Source organism: Rhipicephalus microplus, chromosome X (genome assembly GCF_043290135.1).
Source record: "Rhipicephalus microplus isolate Deutch F79 chromosome X, USDA_Rmic, whole genome shotgun sequence".
Taxonomy (NCBI): domain Eukaryota; kingdom Metazoa; phylum Arthropoda; class Arachnida; order Ixodida; family Ixodidae; genus Rhipicephalus; species Rhipicephalus microplus.
This window is the reverse complement of record NC_134710.1, coordinates 407,604,947-407,628,360: the sequence shown is the minus strand read 5'-3', so window position 1 is coordinate 407,628,360 and position 23,414 is coordinate 407,604,947.

Sequence of the window (23,414 nt, the reverse complement as noted above, 5' to 3'; positions counted from 1 at the left end):
CTCCTCCAATACTTGCCCATTTTGACAAAGAGGCCGATACAGACATACATACCGACGCGAGTAACGTTGGCCTCGGTGCCATCCTCGTTCAGTGGCAGAATGGAGAAGAAAAGGTCATTGCTTACGCGCGCCGCACTCTATCAAATGCTGAGTCTAATTACTCAGCGACAGAGAAAGAGTGTCTCACAGTTATATGGGCCATCAGCAAGTTTCGCCCATACCTCTACGGCAAACCGTTTCGAGCAATCAGTGATCATCATTCATTGTGTTGGCTGGCAAACATCAAGGACCCTTCAGAAAGGCTTGCTAGATGGAGCCTGCGTCTGCAGGAACACGACATCACTGTGGTCTACAAGTCCGGCCTCAAGCACAATGACGAGGATTTCCTGTCTCGCGCACCTGTTGAGTCTGCATCATCTGACCAAGAACAAGACATCCCATTTCTTGGAGTTCTGAATGTGTCGGAGATGGCTCGTCTTCAGCGAGAGGACCTGGAACTACGCCCGCTTGTCCAATACTTTGAGGGTCACCAAATTGAGGTACCACGAGTTTTCGGCCGTGGTTTGACATCCTATGTGCTCCGGAACGACGTCCTATACAAGCGCAACTTCGTAAACACCGGTGAGACGTTTCTGCTTCTTGTACCATCATCACTGCGAGCAGAAATCTTAGAAGCGTGTCATGACGACCCATCGGCTGGCCATACGGGTAGTAGCCGCACTTTGGCCAGAATTCGCCGGAAGTATTATTGGCCGAAATTAAGGGATTCGGTGCACTATTATGTTATGTCATGCCGCGATTGCCGGAGACGTAAAATACCACCATCGAAACCAGCGGGTTTGTTGCAACCAATAGAGCCACCAAAAGGGCCATTTCAGCAAGTGGAAATGGATTTGCTTGGTCCATTTCCTCTCTCTTCATCGGGAAAGCGCTAGATTGTTGTAGCAAAAGACTACATGACTCGATATGCTGAGACATCACCTCTCGCGAAAGGAACGGCGAACAAAGTAGCCCAGTTTTTCGTCACTCAGATTGTACTACGACATGGCGCACCACAGGTTGTCATTACAGAAAAAGGAACAGCATTTACTGCCCGTTTGATGCAGTCTGTTATGAAGCTCACCCACACCGATCATAGAAGGACTACAGCATACCATCCGCAAACAAACGGATTAACCGAAAGGCTCAATAGAACTCTCGCCGACATGATCTCGATGTATGTGAACGTTGAGCACCAGACATGGGACAGCATTTTGCCTTATGCAACATTTGCGTAAAATACCGCAGTACAAGAAACGACACACTTCACGCCATTTCAACTTGTTTTTGGTCGGACGGTCACAACGACCTTAGACGCGATGTTACCTGTCAACAATTCGGATGAGAGTGACCCACACATCAGCGACTACATAGAAAGGGCAGAAGAGGCACGGCAATTGGCAAGACATTGTATCATTTTGCAACAAGGCTCCGATGCAAGTTGCTATAATCTGAAGCGGAGACACGTACAGTAAGACCCCGGAGACAAAGTGTGGGTGTGGACGCCTATACGCGCACCTGGCCTATCGGAAAAACTGATGCGGCGCTATTTCGGCCCTTACAAAGTACTTCGCCAGTTAGGCACGCTAAACTACGAAGTAATTCTTGAAGGGCAAGTGTGCTCAACCCGACGCAGGAATCGCACAGAAGTCGTACATGTAGTACGAATGAAACCGTACTACGAAAGGCACTGAACGAAACAACTGACAAATGTGCTCAAACATCAGATAAATACTCCTCTACAAAACTGTTCGACGTCAGCGTACGCATCAGGACGATGCGTTTCAGGAGGGGTACTAATGCCGCATGTTGTTAGGCACCTACCGAAGTCTTGCCCCGCTTCCTGCTCTTATAAATTCTGCCACACCAACTGACAAGCCAAACGCGCCAAGCTAAACGCGCCATGCAACGCTGGCTGCACGTGTCACCACATCACGCGCTGGACAAGGAACGCTGGTGTTTTTCAAGGAGCAGCTCAAGGCGAGACGCTAGAGAAGTTGACGAGGCTTTGACCAGTGAGCTCACAACCTTTGTGTATTTAGTTAACGGGCAAAAGTTCGCCATTATTAAATAGCTGTTTTAGCTTCCGGCACTGTATTTGTTTGTTACAATATTCACAATAGGCTCGCAGCAGTTTTTATGAACTATGGGACCTGCTAGTGTGATTTTTTTGTTGCAATGTAGCTCTTCCACAACTGTTTTAATAAACTTGACATATATTGGCTTGAACACGCTGTGCTCAAGTGTAAACTGCGTTTTCTGAAACAGAATGAAGAATGTTCACCTGAATTAGCGAACTGAACTAGGCCGGTAGGTATGTACATTACAAAATGTTACATTTAGACAAGTCGTACTGATCTGTTTAAAACTTGCAAGTACAAGCAAGTACTGGAAACTGCTAAAAACGTGAACAGCAGTGTATGACATTTAGATACGGTCGTTAGAATGTGGATTGAAACGACAACTATGTGGGGTTAAAACTTAGGCATGAGCTAAACACGCGTGGCAAAAAACAAGCTCCCCACGCGATGAAACCCCGCGGCCAGGGCCGTACGTCTCGCTCCAACGCGTAAATCTTGTCCGTCTGCTACTCGTCGTATTGCCACGAGGGTGAAGATGCCGCCTGTCCACGCAGACAGCCCTGACAATATTTACTTACTGCTTCAGTAGTTCAGAAACAACCCCAAAGCAGTTGGATCACTGACATATTGACAAAACGCAGCACCGCGATCACCCACCCCTCACCCCGTGAGCGCAGCGACGACGGCGAGGACAGACGAGGGCGTCAGGACATTGCGAGGAAGTGACGTTTGCGGTGGTGTTAGCCAATGAGAGCCGTTGCAGACGACATGGACGTCTCTTTTTTCTTTCGCGCGTTCTCCAGCATACGGTTGTCAAACACGCCCCCCGGTCCGTGCACGCGCTTCTTGTCAAACGCCGACTGCGTGTCCCAGTGACGCCAATGCGCGTTTTCTGCAGGGCACACAAACACAGCTCGCGTTCCTGCGGGACACAAACCGTGTTCGGATGGTACGCTGATGAGCGTCTCTTGCGGGCCGTATCCTTGCATTTCCAGTCATGTGTGTTGTACGAACAAATAAAGTGCAGAGGAAAGCTCCGCCGCGGTGGTGTAGTGGCTCCGGTACTCGGCAGCTCAGCGGCCGTGCCAGGTAACAATGTAGCAGCCGGTGAAGCTTTTTTTCCCGCAGATGACTTTGACATGCAGGAATCGAGCAAGTGTCGTAGTAGGTGCCACGTTCTCTTGGAGCTCATCTGCCCATTGAGACTGTCACACAGCTGGCCCCACTGCTGTTTCGCAAGGTCGAAGCTGGAGTTCTCAATTTCGCGCACTAGCGCTTCGATGGGGCCGCGCAATTTCATGTTGTTACACTGCCGGCACTACCTGTGCGAGAGGCCAGCGTGTGCGTCCCACATGTGGAGGAGGCGAGAGTCAGTTGTGGGTAAGTCGGTGGTAGTCTTTACTGCACGGGTTGTGACTTGCACGTACTCTTGCTATGAAGCTATCCCTTCGTTGGTCTCTGTAATGGTGTCGGAGGCTTCTTTTTCATGCAAACGGCGGAAATTCGGCCAATTGGTAATGCGAGATGTAGGTTTTGGCTTCTTGCTGAGGCGCGTTTGGATTGTTATGACGAGGATCTTGTGGTCACTGCCCACTAAAAGGCCCATGTTGTCCAAGGTAGCGCGCGTAACGTTCTTGCAAAGTGTGGGGTCCAGCGATGTGTCGCAGCACACACTGTTGCCTTTGCATGTCGGCTGCTGCTGCGGATCGTTATATAGGGTAAGGCAAAGGTCTTGTACTAACGACAATAGTTTTGTGCCTTTCAGATTCGTGTACATGTAGCGGCGACGACAGCGATCATCTCAGTGAAAAAAGCGGAAGAAGTCTGCCGCTTTCTCACGGGGTGAACTGAACATATTCAGGACAAAGAGCGACTTGTCTACATGTGCTCTTGCGTAGTATAATCTCTACTTTCGTATACTGAATGCCCGTAGCTTCTAATTCGTGCTCTACAGCTGTGAGGCTGCTGTGAACGAGCGTAAATGTGTAGGGGGAAGTATCAAGCTGATCGTATGCCACGCAACCGGGAGGGTGGAGAGAGTAGATGTCTCTTGCAAGGCGATAACATCCGGGACCGGCTCCTTCGCCTGCGGTTCAGCTTGCAGCTTCTGTACGAGCTGCTCCAGGTGGCTCCGTTTCTTACGGTACCCTCTTGCAGTTCCACTGCCATCTGGTCAGTGTGGAACACGCCATGATTAAGCCATTGCAGGTATGGGGTTCGTCTGCAGTGTGGAAGTGTAAGGTCTGGCGTCACTGGGGTCATCCCAAATCATCAGTCCGGCGACAACCCGGGCGACATCGAGCAATGTCGAGCGTCTGACGGCGTTAACGACAAGAGAGCAGCGAGCAGCAACTTCAAAAGTGGCGAGTCCTCTGGTGTTCTTACATCTCAGGGGTGCCGCTGCCTTTTTTTAAAAATTTAAGGCGTCCTATGAACACGAGGTTGGCCCACTTAAACCTGCACAGGCGAGCGCAGGCCATGAGTCGCGAGTCGGGAGACGAGAGCGACGCGGGAAACCCGTTAGAGTGTAGTGCGCGGAAGGGCCAGAGAGATGAACGTTTAGGAAACCTCACGTCGGAGCGGTTTCGGACACGGGGGCGGAGATCACTGTGTTGCGGGAGAGCGCAATCCCACCGGAGATGGTGAAGCCACAAGGCACCGTTAACTTAACAGCTGCGTTCGGTGGTACAGTCAAGGCGAAGCTCGTGGTAGTCCCGTTGATGATGTCTAGCGAAAGCGATGTTAGCGCTGACCTAAAGGGGATGGTTTCCGTGCTTTGCGCGTTAACTGACCAACTGACAGCACGAGCGGATCGCCTGCTGTCAGAAAAAGCATGGAAATGGCTTAAAGATGAGTGCACTTCCGAGAGAATATTTAAAGGCGTGGAGAAGACAGGCGGCACACAGCTGACGCCGAAAAGTGGCCTAGTGAGCACGTGCAAAGAGCGGCAGTTAGAAGCCCAGAGCCCTGAAAGCCAGGGGGACGTCGCGACTATAGAGGGTATGATCACCCATGTTGTCGCCAGGAGCGGGGACGACGACAGCCTTCGGGGCAGCCGCGCGTCGCCCGATGGTACAGAAGCGGTGGGCAAGAAAGATGCAAGCGCGCCCGAGGAATTCCGTGAAAAGGAGCATGCCGAGGTAAAGCCGCGGATAGCCGAGGAGGACGCGGGAGCGTAAGGCATTGTTGAGAGACAACCCGAGCATTTGTGCGTGGCACAGAAGCCGGTGGAGCCTCGAGAGCTAGGAGACGCGAGTGAGTCTCGCCTTTTTCGCCCAAAAGCTGGGTCAGGTGGCGTATCGTTTGAGCAAGGCGTGGAATTTAGCAATGCTGAGTATGAACCGCGGCCAGCAGCATCGTGTGCTGTGGGTACTTGCGCGGTTTCAGGTCGGTTGGCAGATGCCGGAGAACGAGACCATGACCGAGGCGGCGAGAACTTTAGTAAGCACGGGGTGCGGTTCGGTGGCCAACCCAATGTAAATTCGGTGCGACAACCAGAAGTTCTTGAAGAAGAGAAATTAACCCGAAAGAGCTCGCATCTACATAGTAGCGTAAAAGGGGAAGGGGGGAGACTTCTCGAGCGGGAACAGTGTTGTGTGGAGTTTCATTTGGAGAGTCACTTAGAGCGTGTTGCAGGCTCACCTTGTCGGGGCCTTGATGGTGAGGAGATCGCTGTAGTCAAGATGTCGAGTGTGCCAATCGTAGGGACGAAGCTGATAGAATTTCAGGCATCGTGTGAATACTACCTAAGCAACGGGCTAAATTACGTGGAGGTAGCTCAGCCGTTTTCTGAGCTAACGGGAGAATGGGTCGCGGGCGAAATTGCGTGGGCAGATAGGGCGAACCACTCTCTGTGAGGCAGCGCCATTGATGAGAGTAGATCGCGAAAAGCCGTATTGGTTTGTAGTGAACTCGTTCATGGCGACCTCTGAGGTCTCGGCGGGGAATGGCGATGCTCAAGCGTTAATCGCGTTTGCACGGCACGGGTTTTCTCCAACTCAATGCCGCGATTCCTTGTTAGTCAGCTGGAGTTCAGGAGCATTCGATTTGTGGCCCTTCAGCGCACTGATGACCAGGGCCTGGGGCCGCTACCCAGTGTTGTTGCCAACGCATGCGCACTGTCGAAGACACCTAATGGTCGTTCGGGAAATGGCAGCGGTGCCTCAGGGGCCGTTGAGACACTAGAAGACTAGGCGCGTTGTGGACACTCCTTTAGTTAAAAGTGACGTGCGTGAACCTAAAGACACTTGAACAGCGCTTGCGTTGAAATGTGTGTGTGTCTCAGTGAAGTGTGTTTTTTTTTCTTGTGTGTAAACACGCAAGAGTGATGGGTTTTTTGTTTGACTTGAACCGCACTATGTGTGAAAGGGTGTGTGTGTTTCAGTGAAGTGTTTTTTGTGTATATGTACGACTGTAAGCATGCAGAAGTTTTGTTGTTGTTTGATTTGCCTGCTTTGTCGATTGTACTTGTGTACACAGTGACCTCGTGTCGGTTTTCTTTTTTTTGTCGCTTTGTGGTGGCGTTCGTTTAGTTGAGCCCCAAGGTTTAAGCAGAGGGAATATTGCACATGTTGCAGAAACACCTCTGGCGTTCAAGGAACTGCGAAGTGCGGCTGCAAGGTTAGGGACGTTCGACGCCATTCCTTCATGTTGTTGTTATTCGCGTAGCTGCATTTGAGCGCTTGCGCGAATATTGGAAAGGGCGTGTAAGGTCTGGCGTCGCAGGCCAGGGGAGCGAGTCTTCTTGGTCACAGAAGGGCGCGCTTCTCAAAGAGCCCATTTTCGAGAGACGATAATCTCGGCGTAAGCGCGCCCCTTCTGGCAAGAGAGCCACGGTCAGTCACCACGTTTAACAACCAGCTAAGGGGTCCCCGGCCAGCGGATTGCCGGCGGGTGACATGGCGACAGCGTATAGACACCCATCCATCAGGATTAGAGTCCACGGGATGGCTGTCATGCTGGACAGTGTAGTCATCTCACGGTAATGGCAGGAGTCCCACAGCCGAACGGCGCCACCATTTTGTGCTTTCGCAGAGTTCGTGGAACGTAGTGTGCAGGCCAGTCCTTTCTTCTCTCTCTCTCCGACCGAGTAATCGAGTGCTTGAATAGGAGAGCGAGAAGAGAGGACGCCAGCAAATGTTTAGTCTGTCTAATAAACAGACTAATTTGCTTTGGTTGGCCGTGAGGAGACTCGGGAGGGGCAACTGAGGGATTAAAACCTGGATCCCGAGTCCTCATGGTCGTTCTGGTCGCCACAAAGAGTGCTCTGCACTATCGGCTCTGCTGAAGCAACACGCGATGGTTTCATTGGTGAAAGTGTCTTGTAAATATGTACATAGTTTTCTGTAGATAAGGTCGAGTTGTTGCAATGTATCTAAAGGCTCTGGTCTCAATCCTTGACAAGCAGCAGCCACGACGAGACAAGACGGGCACCAAGCAGCCAACCTTCCACTCCCTTCTGTAGCAACAGCCGCTACGCAGCTGAGAGAGCTCTGCTCAAGGGAACAGAGGGAGTGGGTAGGAGGTTGAGTTTTACTGGAAGGTTGGTCGAACGTATGCGGATGCTCACGACGCTCGAGGCGTGCATGGATTTCGGTAGTGGTGGACTCAGTGTGATTTTTAGAGCGTTCAGTGAAATATTGGTGGCCTCCGTATAACTCTTTAGGGCATTCAGTCAGGTGTTTGTGTCCGCAATGGCCGGTGGCAGGGTGTTGAAATGGACTTCGATTTCGCGTCTATATAGGGTCGTGAGATTTGCAGATGCTGCTTTAGAGACCGCTGCAGCGATATCGGTTTCGGCATGAAGCAACACGGTGGAGGTGTTCGCTTTGCGCTTACCCGCGGGCTATGATTGCAGCTTGGATGGGGAAGAAACGGCCTGGATGACTGGATGATGACTGAAATGACTGGGTGTGATGTGTGAGGTTTCCTATTCTGGACATTAGTTTAGAAAGGAGAGCAGAGACTGCCGCGAGTATAGTTGTGCCTTGAGTGAGGTGTTCTCCCTGACCAACTCCCTCACCTGTGGATCCTGCGACGATGTTGGTGACACTTTGAGCGACGCTGGCGGTCTTTGTACCCAGGCAAGCTTCTTGGTACACTCTAAGGCAAAACTACCCGAAAAAGAAGTAATGAAGCCCAATAGGCACGCGCGATGAACGGCTGGACCATTGAGGAGTAACCGCAGAGGGATGCGTGCCGCGTGCAAACCACTTAGTCTTTCTCTTCAATGCAAAGGGATGAACCGCGCGAAAGATGCGGGCCGTGCAAAAAACGCTGTCGAGAAAACTAGCCGTCCTCCTCTCTCCTAGCTCAGTCTTCCCCCCGATTTCGCTGGTGATGGTACGTGTTGGGTCGCGCTCGGACAGCTCGACGATCTAGAATTAACGACGTGGTTTTTGTGTGTACCCTTCAATGAGCATGCACTGCTGCTTTTACATTTCACCCAACCCATGAAATCTGGACCCGTTCTCGACACGTCGCCACGACGCGCTTTATAATTCTCGCTTGGTCGAGATGGTGAAGACCAACTCACGACACCACCAGTTGAGAATCACGACCAACATTGCGGCCGAGAACACAGGCCTGTCGGATACATTATTTCAGTCTGAGACTCGGGGCAAAAATAAGCGCTGGATTCTTTCACAAGTAGGTGATCATTCTCTATTCGGCCGTACTGTCGGGTGTGCTATACGTATCGCATTTCCGGCAACGGGCTCGGTGGTTTTGTATATAGCACGCACATTTGCACGGTGAATGTCGATTTCGGCGTCTGTAGTTAGCCTGTGCTTTTCGCCCACTCGGAAATTGGCCGCCATTGTCCTCGGCTTCCCGGACGCTCGCTCATCGAGTGCTCGCCTGTCTTCGCCGCCGTGATGAGCTCCGGACTGACGATATTGGGCGGAGACCTCGTCGCTGTTTTGCAAGTCGTCCAAAACACGTTGGGGTTGCTCGTAGCAAGCTTGGTTGTAGTGTGTCGCGCTCTGTAAGTGCACCGGCACAGGCTGGTGAGGCTTTCGCTGGCGTCGGAACTGCGTCTGTAAAAATTGGTCGCCATTACAGTTGGCTTCCCCGTAAATCAGTCGCCAGCAGCTCGGCGCCGACCGTTGGCGGCTGCCACGGCTGCGGATTCGCGTTTGCTTGCTGCCTTCGCTTCGGTTTTTGAAGAAAGAGCCGAATTACCGTTGGTTTTTTAGGCACTCGCTCGAAACCAACTCAGGGCTGTTCGTGGCGGCGGCCCAGCGTACGGTCGCTTTCCTCTTCGAGGTTAATTGGCGACAGAAACTCGGCGTGAAACGCCGTGTTTGATATCGCGTTCGCTTGCCCGAGCTGAACGGCGGCGCTTGCTTAGAACTCGCTGGTTCGCTGACGGCACGGTGGTTCGCAGCGCTTCGGAGTTATGGCTGCTGCTACCGCACTTAAGCTGTTGCACTGCGGAGTTTGAAACGCATCTTTGACGATGGGTTTCATCGCGTTAAAATATTTACATGTCCTATTATAGACGTATGTTTTTATCTCACCTTGCACGTTTATGTCATACCCATGCATATCCATCCTATGTCACGCGTGATTAACTATTTTTACAATTTTATTATTCAGCCTTGTGCACACATCGTGCATTAGGATGTGTCTGTGAGCGCTGGCGTCTGCAAGGCCTGTCATTTCTCGCTTTCGTCCAACCAGCTTCAGAAGGACTGTAAGAGATGTGATTGTAAAGTTGTTTGCGTGTCATATTTTAAACGTATGTTTTTATATCAACTTGCACGTACTTGTCATGTGCGTGCATTCTCATCTTCTGTCACGTGTGACTAACTATTTTTTACTATTTTATTGTACAGCCGTGGGAACACGACATGCAGAAGGCTATGTGCGCTGGCGTCAGCAATGCCTGTCATGTATCGCTTCCATCGAAGGAGCTTCACAAAGACATTACAAGATGTGACAACGAGGCGGCATTAGTACGTTTCACCACGAATTCTCTTAAATAATAGAAACATTCTTGTGAACAGAAAAAAATAAAAGGTTTGAATGTCTTACTTTTGTCTTTCGTTGTTGCAGTGACTGCAAAAGCAGTGACACACTGGTGGCTTAATAATTTTTTGCGTGTACTTTTCAGCGCCATGTTTTCTCACTGCCCAGAAAAACCGGCGAAAATAGTACAAGCCTGGCGGAGAATAAATAGAAATCAATATTTGAACTTAGGATAAAAAATTGATCCGATTGGAGTATTTGAGTGGACCAACCATTCATCCGGCAAGGTGCAACTGTGAGGACTAACAGTCGTCCGGTAAGGTGTAATTGTGGGGACTAACGGTTACCCGATAAGGTGTAAAGGTGAGGACTAAATGTTAGTTCTTTGAGGTGATTTGTGGAAATAACGGTTACCTGCTAAGGTGTATATGTGAGGACTAATTGTTATTCCCTCAAATAGTAGGGGTAACTTTAAGAGACAAGAAGAGAGCAGAGTGGATTAGGGAACAGACGGGTGTTAAGGATATCATAGTTGAAATCAAGAAGAGGAAATGGACATGGGCCTGGCATGTAGTGCGTAAACAGGAGAACCACTGGTCATTAAGGGTAACTAACTGGATTCCCAGTGAAGCCAAGCGGGTTAGGGGGAGACAGAAGGTTAGGTGGGCAGATGAGTATAAGAAGTTCGCGGGTATAAAGTGGCAGCAGCAAGCACAGGACCGGGTTAACTGGCGGAACATGGGAGAGGCCTTTGTTCTGCAGTGGACGTAGTCAGGCTGATAATGATGATGATGATGTTAGTCTCTTGATCTGATCTGTGGGGACTAACTGTTAGACCCGGTGCCGTTACTTCCTAAAAGGATTAATGGTTGTGGCAGCCCCATTAGTCCCCAAAAAGACGAACCACACACCCTTTTAGCACCCTTTTGCCTTAGAGTGTACCAGGCGCGGACGATGACTGCAATGATCCCTGGGACAAATTAAGGGAGGAGGAGAGAGGCGACGAGGACGAGTTGAGGTGGCTAGCAGAACGGGATTGCTACTGGGACTTGGACCAGCACTTGGACCGCGATTTGGAACTGGACTGAGACCGAAGCCTGAACCAGGACCTCGATGGGGACTGGCCACGGGTGCGGGGTCCGGAATGACCAGTCTGTTGCTGTGGCTGCGGCTGGCAGATAGGCGGGTACGACTGCTCTTCACGGCCATGAGTGATTGGTGCGAAATATCGATGACTGCTGTGGTTGTGGCTCTTCGCCGGGTGCTTGCGCCGGTGCGTTGCTGCATGGGGTAGGCTTCCTAACGAAACGGTATTTTCAGGTCGAACTGTTCGTTGCGTGACCGCCCTTACAAACGATGCAGCGGGCATGGCATGTTGGTTTTGTGACCAGTGGGATCGGCGGGTGTTCCTCGCCACAACACACACACTAAGGGTGAAAGTGGTGTTTGTGGAGTGAACCCGCACTTTGTCGCGGGACGCTCGTGGCTGGTCCGGTAGCGATGCTGCCTTCAACAGAGCTTGTACAGTTGCCATGGCGGCAGCATCGTAAGGTTGACGGGAGGTTTTAGCCATCCTACGATGTGTATGGCGTCAGGTGGCATCCAGCGTAGTGGACCACGTCTTCGCAGGAGCGTCGGGTGTGATTTCCGGTCGTTACGTGAGGGCGTCGCTTGCTGGGCGCCGTTCAGGTGCGCGTCGCCTGGTGGAGCTCGAGGCGTCGCTTCTAGTAGGCGTGAAAACCGGGTGACGGCTGCCGAGAGCCATCCGACCATTCTCCTGCCAAAATCTTGGTTCCTTCAACCATGTACTCTATGTCAGGGGCGTCCGGGCGCGGCAGAAGCGCGGGGTGAAACGCTAAAGCACTGGTAATACGCCTACGCGAAAGAAATTGGGAGCGTTGCAAGAGGCTCACGGACGCGAGAGCTAAAAACGCATGTCCGCTCTCTTCGAAAGCTTGAGAAGGTATTCCGGTTGAAGAAATTCTTAAAGTGCGATCTATATGTAATTACGGTGAGCGACAATGATTGCGTTTGCAGGCGAGATTATTGCGCCACAAGGCAGCCACGAGAAGACGCAAGCGCACAGCTACTAGCTCAACTATTAACTCTTTACGAGTTAGAAGATGTAGGTTTTCTCTTTTTGACTGGTAAAGCACACCAGCCTACACACACTATCAAAGCGGAAGTCATGCTTGCTTTGATCAAAGTTACATTCTTTTACAGCTTGTACCGCTATGCCAAACATGTATCCTCTATACTTTCAATGCCAGACAGATGCTCCCGATCTAGCTGTTCGCCACTCTCGCCTCTAGCTCTCTTCTGCTCTCGCCCATCCCTTACCTTCGCAACTGCTTTGTGCTCATGAGTGAGACAACCCATTATGTAGTGCTTCATGACGGAAATTGTATGAAGTATTTTTTTCTTCAGTTGTCTACAGATCCATGGGGCGGCATCTTGCATTCCTCTTGTTCACAATGCTGGCTAGAAAACACCAGTTTTGGAGCCTGACTTAAATACTTGAATAGCACACCCAATTTTTCACATGTGATGTGTGGGAGTATTCACACAGTTATTAAATATTGTAGTCCGTACTGGGTAAATGTGCTACCATAAGTCTTTAGTAATGCAGAAGGGATGCCATCTAAGTCAACCGATAAGGATAATTTTAAGTGCCTAATCTTTGAGCAGATCATCTTTTCTTCCATTGACAGACCACTTGTTATTATTATTATTATTATTATTATTATTATTATTATTATTATTATTATTATTATTATTATTATTATTATTATTATTATTATTATTATTATTATTACAAACGTTAACATTGATTGATTGAAATGTGGGGTTTAACGTCCCAAAACCACCATATGATTATGAGAGACGCCGTAGTGGAGGGCTCCGGAAATTTTGACCACCTGGGGTTATTTAACGTGCACCCAAATCCGAGCACACGGGCCTACAACATTTCCGCCTCCATCGGAAATGCAGCCGCCGCAGCCGGGATGCGAACCCACGACCTGTGGGTCAGCAGCCGAGTACCTTATCCACTAGACCACCGCGGCGGGGCACAAACGTTAACATTAAAAAGAAGAGGTATGTTATCAGCGTCAATAAAAAGGCATATGATAAATGCCGCCCAATTCACCTTCGTTTAAGTGTTTGTACTTCACTATCTAGTAATTACAGTTGAACTGAATTGGCACGCGCTTAAGCCAACAAGTGATAATGCCATCAGTTGATGCGCCATCACACAACGTGCTAGCCATATCAGCACAACTACGGTAAACTCCAAGAAGATGAAGCTTGTTTAAAGAAAAATGACAGACTAATATGATGATGGCATATTAAATTTTGTTAGTCTCGATAGTCACTTCCATGTACAACGTCAACAGACAAGTTTGAATGCTATGGTTCTTTCCATAAGGTCTGGCTATACGAAACTTTATTCGTAGAGTTTTGACCAGAACTACTACTACTCCAATGGTGTATAAAACAGGAAAATTGTTAGAGGAATAAAAAAATGACAATTGTGTAAAGAGCGTAACAAATTATCAGGTAGTTGCAAAACGGTTAACGGAAGAGGTTCCAACAGCACTTCCGTGAGAACTTCGTTGAGCAAGTAGTGATCCCAGAAAGGCCGGTAACATGAAGGCGTCTGAAACGTTTTTCTAATGACTGATATGTGGGGTTTAACGTCTCAAAACCACCATATGATTATGAGAGACGCCATAGGGGAGGGCTCCGGAAATTTCGACCACCTGGGGTTTTTTATTGTGCACCGAATTTCGCGCACATGAGCCTACAACATTTCCGCCTCAATCGGAAATGCAACCGCAGCAGCCGAGATTCGATACCGCGACCTGCGGGTCAGCAGCTGAGCACCTTAGCCACTAGACCACCACGGCGGGGCGCAACATTTTCCTAAGCTCTCATCGAATGACAAGGCTATGGGATATTGTTGCCTGCCCAACGGACTTCCAGAAAAGTATTTTCAATCCGTCAAATATGAGCAGAGTTACAGGTACTTTTTCGCCGCTATAATTGCTATCAGTCTGCTTTTATCCGATCTAGAGTGCTAAAAGATGAGCACCCTTTTGAAGCTTGCTAATTATGTGCTTTACGATGCAGCACCAACTAGCCCAAAGCTTCACTTTACTCCCCACTGAATCCTAGCAGGTCAATATTTCAAGAATCTTTCACAAGAGCTCAATTTATAACCACACCACTATTTCTAGACTTGTATTAAAAGCCTAACAATTATGTTTGCATTAAGCTTGACTAGGTGATATCACTGCACTTTGTGCTTTTTGGATTGCGCAAGCGGAGATGAGAGTGTATAGCCGAAAATCAGTAACACCTGATTGGCCCACTTGGTAGTTTGTCTTTTTTTTCCGTCCCTGTTTTCGTCGCACTAATACTTCTTTAAGATGACTCCACGCCATATTGCTAACATTTTCTACGTGTTTCGTGAAGAGATATGATGCTATAAGGAGAGAGTGCCTGAATAGGAGGGGCACTAAAGGTGACTACGAACATCTGCAGTACTTGAACTCAGACAACTTTATGAGCCCTTTAAAGCGCGTGGCAAAACCCTGCCACCTGTTTGGATCTTCATAGATTAGAGGCATTTTCGCGGCAATAAATTAGTAAGTCAATGCACTATGAAACACAGGTTACTCGATAATTACGTTGAGAAGTGGTTGAGCACACTTTTAATGAGTACAGAATAAGCAAGCTCACCGGGTCTTTACCTAATTATTCGTGCACGCACAAACACAAGCTCATCAACTCACACTGCTCGGATTCCTCGAGAGTAGCGCGGCTATGCAAAGCGTGAGCATCGAGGCGCTGAGTGGCAGGAGGCGGCGCACTTGACCATAAGTGACGCGCTGCGGGTGGCCCAAGCACATCGCCGTCGTGGTATACCACACGGAATCCGCAATGCATGATGCGTGGATGCACATTTCTTTTTTGAGATAGGCACGATGCGGACTAGCCGTGGTGGCGATGAGTGAAAGAAGGGATGCCCGCGCGTAACGAAGTGTCACCACGCACAAGTATCCGTGGGAATGACAGCATAATGGTTGCTGCAAAAAATCTCTAAACAGGGTCTATTTCTTCTTCATTTCAGCAGGGCAATGGGGGATGAGGACTAAAAACAAAAAAATGTGCACAACACGGGTGCTGATTCGCAATCGAGTTTTATTTTTTTAACTTACTGATATAAAGGTGAAAAAAACTGCGCAGAAAACTGATAATCTTTGTGATCAACAAGTTCAGACATGTGCGGACAACAGGTATTGGAATGTGACATCACTTAGCGTAATAGAAGGTACAGTGATACATTTATCTCTTTTCCTTCGGATGTGGAACGCTTCGAGGACCTTTCTTGCTATCTGTTGTTTATGACGTGGCAGTATTGTGGTGTCAACGCCATAGCGTTGAGCCGCATGATGAGTGTACGGAATGACCGTGTACCATTTGGCGCTCGTAGCCCGTTCTGCGTTATCTCCCGCCTGTGAATGGTTTGGCTTCAAAGGTTTGCGCATCTTTTCACAGCCTTGCGCAATCGTGTGTTCCTGAAAACCTGCTTCCTTGTCTTGCCACCTGTTCGCTGAAGCTAACCCGCAGCCCATTCAGACAGGAGTTCTGCAAGGCTGAGCAAACGCATGACACGACTATGCCCTGTTTGATTATTTTTTTATGGTTTGATGTGAAGTCTAGTAGTGGCTTAAGTAGAAGATAATAGCGCCAACACACATGGGTAGGCAGAAAATCTAACTTGGAGACTGGGAACTGGAGCACCCCTACTGTCACTAACTCAACCATGAAATTTAGGCCGCTGCCATTCTTTCGGAAGACTTCCAACACTTATTCAGAGTTAGTATCTTCCTACTTAAAAACCACTTATGTTCAACCTAATGAAAGGCTTTCCATACAGGAAAGGGGAAGCTGCATTGGCTCTCGGTTAGTGCCAGTCCTTCTGAAAAATATTTCTGAGTTTTCTGGACAATAAGTTGGTGCAAGATATGATGGATTGGTCAAGCATGTCTTTCGCTACGTCGATGGCGACTTGGTGCTTTTTGATGTTCGTTATGTTCGTGTCGACACTCCATAAATATCTTGAAAGTGTTCCAAGTTAATAGCGGCCTAAATTTCATGGTTGAGTTAATGACAGAAGGCGTGCTCCGGTGCCTAGATGTCTAGACTTCAAGTTATATTTTCAGCCTACAGATGCCTGTTGGTGCTATAATTCTCCTTCACTTAAGCCATTACTAAATTTCACATCAAATCATCAAAAATAATTACACTGGGCATAGTCGTGTCATGTGTACACTCAACCTAACAGAAATTCTGTCAGGACAAGCTACAGATTAGCTTTAGCGAACAGGCGGCAATACTCAAGTAAGCACGTTTTCCGGAAGACACGATTGCGCAATCCTGTGAAAAGTTGCGCAATATTTTGAAGCGAAATCGTTGACAAACGGGAGGCAACAAAAAGAAAAACTGGCTACGAGAGCCAAAGGCACACGGTCATTCCGTATATTCATCGTGTGGCTCACGGTTTGAAAAACGTGGCTCAATGTTCCGGCGTTGACGTAGTTTTTTCCTCCCCACATAAGCTAGAGTCCATGTGCTCAAAAGTGCAGAAAAGCAGAGACACACAAATCAGACAAAATGGGTGTTTGCCGCAATGGCGACATCAAACACACTTTTCGTTATAGTGATTGACAAAAGGACATTGTCTACCAACTCCTATTATCATTTGGGAAAACATACAATGGAAAGAGCGGAAGATGCTTCAATATCCGTCTTAGGAAGCATGAATGATCACTATCAGGCAGCAAACTGTTTTTCACTCGCCGCCCATGTAAACAATGCAGTGGCCCTCCATTCTTCTCTGACACTAAGATATTGTCACGTCATAAACAACAGATAGCAAGAGAGCTCATCAAAGCGTCCCACATCTGAAGGAAAAAGATAATTAGATAATTATATCGGTGTACTTTCTATCACGCTGAGGGATGCAGAATTCCAATACCCAAGCGCCACCTGCACGTGTTGATTATAAAACTTATCCGTTTTCTGTTAGGTTTTTGTCACTTTTAGATTACATGTTATTCTTAAAAAACTTCAGCTACGAGACAGCACCCACGTTGTGCATATTCTTTTCTTCTTAGTCCTTGTCCCACAGTGTGCTGCTAAAATCAACATGAATGCGTACCAACTTGCTCAAGTTTCAATGCTCGTGCAGAGGTTATTTCCTCGATCCACAACCCCTGAGTACACAATTCACAGCGAACGCTGCTAGGACATAAAAAAGGCTCGATTCGGGCCCCATAGCTCTTCGCCGGTGGTGACCGCAACTACTATCAGACGAAGTAATAAAAAAACTAAAATAAAAAGTGCCAAGGACAGGATATGAATACAACCAGGTTCCTCTTCATGGCAGCCTTGTATTCTACCACAAAGCTACACCACTTATATTTTTAATCGTATTTATTCTACATATTTGAAAATATCACAAATGCTGTAACGTCTTGATGCATTCACTCAGCGACAATAATCGCACAAGCACCGCACAGGCATTCAAAGCCTGACACACATATGTACTGCGCAAACCCAGAAAAACAGGCGAAGTTCTGTCACACCGGGAGGCTCGTGAGGATGAGCATCTCATCAAAATGGAGTTCCAGCCTGGTCTGATGTCGAGTTCTTCAACTGAGTTCCTTGGATAGAGAGTCGTAAGCATGAACTGAATGCTTTTAGCAGTGGTTGTTTCCGCTATACGCTCTTGCGTGCGCATTTTCGACAAACTATGCAGTCCCACAAAGAAAAAACAAATAAAAAAGTTGATTGATAGGAGAGGTTTAACGTCCTAAAACCACCATATGAATATGAGGGACGCCGTAGTGGAGGGCTCCGGAAATTTCGTCCACCTGGGGCTCTTTAACTTGCACCCAAATCTGAGTACACTGGCCCACAACATTTCCGCCTCCATCGGAAATGCCGCCGCCGTAGACCGGAAAACATACCAAAAGCACTTCATCAAGAAATGTTGGTGGAAGGTAAGGTATCGTAAGTGCAATAATTGTAAAGGTTTTTTTAGAATCAGTAAGAATATCCCAAAGAGAATATCCCAAAATAATGGCATTTTTACACCTATTAAAACTGATTTCTTTTCTCTGGTACATCACGGAGATGACAGTTAACTTAAGAAACTAAAATGTCTTCCCTTTGCAATAAAGATTTTACTGGCAGTGTATCGGTGCGAAGTTTGTATAAGAAGATTTTTGTATCATGAAAAAGATACATTTTCCGTGGAGGTAGAAAAAGCACCGATAGCAAATCTCTATAGAGTCTCCTGCCTGATACTAGGTCCGTGTTTGTGGGAAAGCAGAAATTTCTTCATCAGTGTCCAGTTCCACAAAGTCCAGTTTTCCAGAGCTACACTGGTTATCAAAACTCAGTTACAAACTGACTCTGCGCAGGCTTCATCTCCAGGAATCACGTTAACATATGTAATAAAGCGCGTAGAGTCGTGAAGTAATAGTGAATCGCACCACAATGTGAATTGCGCCAACAGTGCCTCGATGAATGTTCCAACTGATTGCAGAAGCCTCGGAAAATTCTTCATCGTCGTCATTCACAGCATCCACAAAAGCCATATAATGCCTTACAAGTGTATAGTGGGTGCCACGCTTTTTCAAACAATGGCGAATAATGCAATTGTGGACGCTTCGCCTCTATACGCACAGATCTGAATCATATATGGCATAGTAGGTATCATTATGTATGCTTCGAGTAGTTGCTCGAAAATTGTTCAAAAAAGGATGTAGAAAGGCCGTACTTCCAGCTTCCGCTGTGACTGTTCTATGCGTTTCGCGCAAACCTCACTTTTTTTAAAGCGAAGCATTTCTTAGCGAACTTTGACGACTTTGAGCGCATCTATCCATCTATAAATCTATCTATCTATCTAGCCCCATACGACTTTTAGCTCTCCAGGCTGTTTTGATAATGGTATTAATACCGGAATCGGAATGGATCAACGTGACTGTAGGACAAGCATAAATGACAAGTCGTACCATAAAAATTATGACATCTGTGTCATGAATGTCATATTTCACATTTCATGGTCTTGCTGCTCTTACGGTGGTTTCGTTCACATGACACATTGCAAAACTGGTATGCTATGACATGAGAGCCTGGCAAACATAAGTACCAGACCGTAACGTCAAAATCGTGACCTGCATGTCATGCAAGTCATGACTACATGCCACACTCATGGCGTGCGTGCGGTCGTTTTGCTAGCTTCACTTATACAAAATTTGATATTACGCGATACACTCTAAGGCACAATGGTGTTAAAAGGGTGCGTGGTTCGTCCTTTTGGAGACTAATGCGGCCGCCACTACCATTAATCCCTTTAAAGACTAACGGCACTGGGTCTAACAGTTAGTCCCCACGAGCTCAAGAGACTAACATTTAGTCCTCGCATTTACACCTTAGTGAGTCCCACAATTCACCTGAAAAGACTAACATTTAGTCCTCACAATCGCACCTTATATAGAAACTGTTAATCCCCACATTTACACATTACCGCGAAACCGTTAGCCCTCATGGTTGCACCTTGCTGGACGAACGGTTGATCCACTCAAATACACCAATCGGAGGAACTTTTTGTTCCCAGTTCAAACATTGTTTTGTGTATTTTCCGCAAGGCCTAATACTTTTCGCCTAATTTTCTGGGCAATGAGCAACAAATTGCGCAGAAAAGAACACACGAAAAAGTAGTTAGCCACCTATGTGTAACCGCTTTCGCAGTCACGGCCACAACGAAAGGTAAAAGTGAGACACCGAAATCTTTCATTTTTCTACATACACTTGAAGTTTCTCCATTCTCTTAAGTGAATTCATGGTGAATTGTTCGATTGCAGTCTCGTTGTCAAATCTTGTTCACTCCTTGGGGAGCTCCTCCGACGGAATTGATAGATGACAGGTATTGCAGATGCCAGCGCACGCAGCCTTATGCCTGTTGTGTTCCCACGGCTTCACGTACAATAATATAGTTAAAGTAGTTAGCCACGCGTGACAGAAGATGACGATGCACGCATGTAACAAGTACGTGCATGTTAACATAAAAACAAGCGTTAAAATATGACACACAAATAACTTTACCTTCACATCTCGCACAGTCCTTCTGAAGCTGCTCTGACAAAAGAGAGGGATGATAGGCATCGCAAACGCCAGTGCACACAGTCTTCAGCATGGTGTGTGCCCACGGCTGCACAATAAGTTTGTAAAATAATGAGTCACACGTGACAGAGGATGAATACAAATGCATATGAGAAATAAGTGCAAGGTGAAATGAAAACACACGTGAGATATGACATTCTAATAATTTCACCATGATGTCACACATCGTCAAAGACTCATTTTGATCCCCGTAGCGCAACGGCTTAGAAACGGCGGCTGCAGTCACAACTCCGCGAACCACCGTGCCGCTAACAAGTCGGTGAGTCCTAAACGAGTGACGTCGTTCAGCTCGAGCAAGCGAACGCGAGACCAAACATGGCGCCGCGATGCACGTGGAGTGTCTGCCGCCAGCGAACTTCAAACAGGAGAGCCAGCGTACACTTGGCCGCCGCCACGAACAGCGCCGAGCTGGTTTAGAGTTAGTGCCGAAGAAATCGACGGTAATGCGACCCTTTTCCACAAACTCGAGCGAGTGCAGCGCGCAAACGCGAGTCCGTCACCGCGGCCAACGGACGGCGCCGAGCTGCTTGCGACCAACTCACGGGAAAGCCAACTGTAATGGCGACCAATTTTCAGTGAGTTCCCACGCTAGCGAAAGCCCCGCCAGCCCATGCTGGTGCATTTACAGCGCGCGACATACTACAACCAAGCTTTTTACGAGAACCCGCAACGTGTTTTCGACAACTTCCAACACAGCGACGAGGTCTCAGCCCAATATCATCAGCCCGGACCTCATCGCGGCGGCGAAGACAGGTGAGCACTCGATGAGCGAGCGTACGGGAGGCCGACTACAATGGCGGGAAATTTCCAGGCGGTCGCAAAGCACAGGCGAACTGCAGACGCCGAAGCTGACCTTCGCGATGCATTTCGTGCGTGCGATATACAACATGACCAAGCCCATTGCTGGCAAGCGTGATCCGTATCGCACACGCAACGAGTAGAATAAAGAATGATAACCTACTTGCCTTAGAATTCAGCGCTGTTTTCTGCCCTGAGTCGGAGCGAAGTATATACCTTATAGGTCTGTTGTCTTTTCGGCTGTCATATTGGCCTTCCAATTTGTTTCTGTCATGTGTTGGTTGTTACTATCTTGAAGCTAGAGATATACAGCGCGGCGTGGTAACATGTCGACACTTGCCCCAGACTTCATGGGTGCAGCGAAACGTTAAAGCAGCCGCCCACGCTCACCCAAGCGTTAACACAAGCACCACGTCGTAATTTTTGGACTGCCGAATCCAGGCGGCCGTGGTCGAGCACTCCGAGCGCGACGCACCGCGAACCATCGCCGGCAAAATACGGGGACAGACTGAGCCAGCAGAAGAGGAGAAGGAGGGCTAAGCTACTCACGTTGGCAACGCTTTTCGCGCTGCCTGCAATCCCCGGGCGGTTCATCCCTTCGGAGCGTGTTTGGAGACTAAGAGGTTTCGTGCGGCAAGATTCCCTCTGTGGTTGCTCCTCAACGGTCAACGGTTCATCGCGTGTGCCCAATGGGCTCCGTTACTCCTTTTTCGGGTAATTTTGCCTTAGAATGTAGAATGTAAATGAAGGACGAAAATAGATGACTGGCGCAAACATGATAATCATGAAATCCGTTTCATGTAAACGCATGACTACATGCCATGCTCATAATGTGCTCGCGGCCGTTCCGCTTATTGATTGCTATGTAAGGTTTAAAGTCCCAAAACCACCATATGATTATGAGAGGCGCTGTAGTGGAGGGCACCGGAAATTTTGACCACCTGGGGTTCTTTAACGTCTACGCGAATCTGAGCACATGGGCCTACAGCATTTTCGCCTCCATTGAAAATGCTGCCACCACAGCTGGGATTCAGTCCCACGACCTGCGGGTCAGCAGCCGAGTACTTTAACCACTAGATCATTGCAGCAGGGCTCGCATGGCCGTTTCGCTAGTTCAACAAATACCGAATTTTTTAGCACGTGAAGTGAATGGATGACGAAGGTAAATGACACGTCAAAACATGATAATCATCACATGGAAGTCACGTACGGTATAATATACGTACGCCTCAAAATGTTGTGCTGATATAAATTGACATCTCAGCCTTCCTTTTTCGTGCTTCACATATCATCGATTCCCGTTGTACGTGGTATCTGCCTTTTTTTTCATCGCAAGCTTCTATGATCCATATTCCCTTCCATGAACCACTACAAGATTATTGGAGGCGCCGCAGTGAAGTGCTCCGAAACTTTTTGACCATCCTGTGTTCTTTCACGTGCGCCTAAGCCCATGTAAGCATGGGATTCTCGGATTCCACCTTCATGTAAATCCTTCCATCATGGCCAGAATATCATCTCGTGAGGCTCGGGTCAGCAGTTCAGCACCATAACCAGTGGACCACCATGGTGGCCATGCCTAGTGGTAACGCGCACCAATAAAGCGTCTCGCAGCATTTCCGGTAGCACGTCACCTATTCTGGTATCTTAGTAACCTTTCCGTTGCTGGAATGGTTTCAAAATTGTGAAGGGTGACGAACTTACGTTAGCTTTTATTGAGTAACGGCAATGGTCACTATAGCACTGTGTTGTTCGTGAAATCAACATTTCAAATTAAAGCTTTGCTTTTTTAGGGGCGAAACTCCTGAAGTAGTGGGTCTGTCTATTTTTTGTATGTATGTACGTGACTGTCTATAGTTCCACCTTTAAAAACTGCCCATTCCTTCGTCCTTGCAAATATCCCACTACGCCCCATCACCGGTGCACCACTTTACGGACCACAAAGAAAATACTTTTGACAAGTAGCCTACATGAAATGCAATATGGTCGTACACTTGTATCCAGGTGCTTGTTAAAGAACCGTAGATTGCCCCACTGTGTCCATCCCTTATTTTTACGTGACCACCTATACTTCCACCTTTGAAAACTGCCCACTACTTCGTCTTCGCAAATATCCCACTATGCCTCATCACCAGCGCACTACTTCACCGACCATGAAGCGAATACCATTGAGAAGTAGCCAGTTAATATGAGATGAAAGATGGTCATGTACTTGTATCCGGGTGCTCCTTAAAAACAATAGATTGTCTCACTGTGTCCATTCTTTGT